Here is a 2,801-nt window from a genome sequence, read left to right on the forward strand (position 1 = left end):
ACAAGGATAATAACACAAAGGGTTATGGGCGCCTGGGTAGCTCAGTCAGTTGAGCATCCAGCTTCGGCTCAGGTCATGATCTCACAGTCTGTGGGTTTGAGCCCCGCATCAGGCTCTGTGCTGATGGCTCAGAGCCTGGAGCCTGCTTAGAATTGTGTCTCCCTCTCTCTCTGCTCCTCCCCCACTCATGGTCTCTCTCTCCTTCAAAAATAAATAAAAACATTAAAAAAAATGTTTTTAAATAACACAAAAGGTTATTTTCACTTGAATGAGTAATGCATTTAAAATGTGTAGCCCAGTGTCTGATATATAATAAATGTTCAATAGTTGTTAGTAGCTATACTGTCAGCCCCTGGGATGGTATCACAGAGATCAAGGTGAAAAAAACACAGTTACTGCTTCAAAGAGTTCTTAGGGTAGAGGGAGAGATCAACCTGTGTATAACCTTTCCTGATGTGATCTGACCATGGCAGTTTCAGCATGGGAGACCTAAGAAGAAAGCTTCTCCTACCTGGAGAAGTTGGGGAAAGTTTCTCAAAGAATATGATCCTGGCACTGGACCTTGGTGGATGTCCAGGCAGAAGACAACAGAGGGACATTCTAGGCAGAAGTAAGAGTGAAAAGTAAACCTATATAAGAGAGTTTGGGGTATCTTATATGAAAGGGGGTAGATGTACAAGTGATAGAGCATTCGCAGTGAAACTGTTGAGTTGACTTGGGCCAAATCAAATAGTTTTATTTTCCATAATGTGGAATGGGAGCCCACTGAAAGTTTATAAGCAGAGAAGGGACATAGGTAAAGTTCATTTTCATGTTTAAATTTCTTCTCCATGGAAATGTGAGCTTTCTCTCACTCCACATGCAGTGAAGGTATGGCAAATTCATTTCCCTCTTCTCTTATTCACACTAGACTGTGAATGACTAACAAAGCATGATACAGTACTTCACCAAGAGAATTTACAGTTTACTAAGGTACAATTGTTATCTGAGATATCTTCCAAAGAATGGAGGAAGTCTTTTGAGATTCAAGGGACCTCTCCCTATCCCTTCTCTCATCTTCCCAGGTCAGGGTTTAATAAGTTCATCACAGCAGGAGGCTCTCTTTATGAGTTAAACAATTGATTAACAACTTATGATGGAACTATTTTGGAATACCTAGTACTTCGTGAACATATCAGAGACTTTGGATTTCCCTTCTGGGACTTAATGACCATTGCTTTAGGTATGCTATCTGTATATGCAACAGTTTAGACTGAAACACCATTACTCACAGCCTAACTGTCTGTAAGTAGGGAGCAAGATCCATGGAAATGACAAAGCCCCTTGTCCCCCTTCTTAATTTTTACCCTATCCCTCATCCAGTGGGACCTTTTCTTTTTTCTAACTGATCTTCTTTCCCATGCAAATAGTTAATGGTCTGAAGTTTGCCATGAACTGGGGATAACTAAATTCAATCATAAGTAACCTCAGAGAAACACTTGAAATTTAAGACTTCTATCTTCTATCAACTTATAGGAACAAAAGACATCAGCTCATTTTGGAGAAGTATTAAATACCTGAAACAGGTGGGAAGGTTTGAAAGGTAAAGGGGACCAACTCCTGTAAACTCTGGATATCCTTCCAAGGTGACTTGAAAGATGACATTATTTAAGGCTTTTAGGACCATTGATAGAGATCATAAGGAATGGCATGATGGACAATCTCTAAGGTGTCCCCCACAACACAACCAGTAATTCCCATCTTTGTGTAATGTCCTCCCCTTGAGTGTAGGTGGGACCAAGGACCTGCTTCTAACCAATAATAAATAGCAAAAGTGATGTCACTCTCTTGATTACATTACACTATAGGACTCCACTTTGCTAGCAGACTAGGCTCTCTTTGCCGGTGTGATATAGTGGCCAGGTTGGAGAAGCCCATGTGGCAAGGAACTGTAGACAGGCTCCATCAGACAGCCAGCAAGAAGCTGGAGCCCTCTATCACCCAACCGCAGACTGACTGACTCCAGCCCCAGCACCCTTCACCATTATGTTGACTGCCTGAAGAAAATTAAACTGAAGCCTTGTGGAGGAATCCAAGGCCACAAACAGACCCCCTAGCCCAGCTGGACTTGCGTCTGTCCTTGCTTCCCTTCCCTCTCTGGGGGAATCAGTGCCCCCGTCCCCCAGCAATCTGCTCCCTCTGCACAGAAATCCCAGGGAAATTGCTCTGCATGCTTGTACATCATTCACACAGAAAAATAAAGAAACAAGGAGAGAAAAACTGCAAAATCTGATCTGGCTGGTTGAAACCAATTCTCATTACAGTGATTTACATGAATAGGAACTCAAATTTGCATACCATTAAGTGTTTAAGATCAACTTGTGCAAGTTTTTATTTGATTTCAGCCTTAAATTCTTCATGGAAGCTGAGCCTCCATGGTTTTCTCTCCCAAGTAACAGAGCTTTAAAAGAAAAATTAAAAGATCTGCCACGTCCAATGGATTTCTTCAAATTCACTAACTTTGGGGAAGGGCGGGATCAGTTACACTTGGGATGCTCCCTCAACACTAAAATGGAAGCCAGTACAAAGATCAATACTGGCATAGACTCTTCTTTGAATAAGCAATAGAATTTTAAAGGTTAGCTCTACCAAGCCCAGAACAAGACTTTACATAATACCCCTAGCCCTCTGCCAGGGCCAGCAGAACGGCCCCGTGGGAGTTTGTCACTTTCCGCAAGCAGAAAGAATGTGCACCTTAAGATGGAAAGAAAACCCGCCTCTGGGATTAGGGCCACACCTGTCCACTGGACATTGAATGTCAA

Source organism: Panthera pardus, unplaced genomic scaffold (assembly GCF_024362965.1).
Source record: "Panthera pardus isolate Hobbes unplaced genomic scaffold, ASM2436296v1 HiC_scaffold_24, whole genome shotgun sequence".
Taxonomy (NCBI): Eukaryota; Metazoa; Chordata; class Mammalia; order Carnivora; family Felidae; genus Panthera; species Panthera pardus.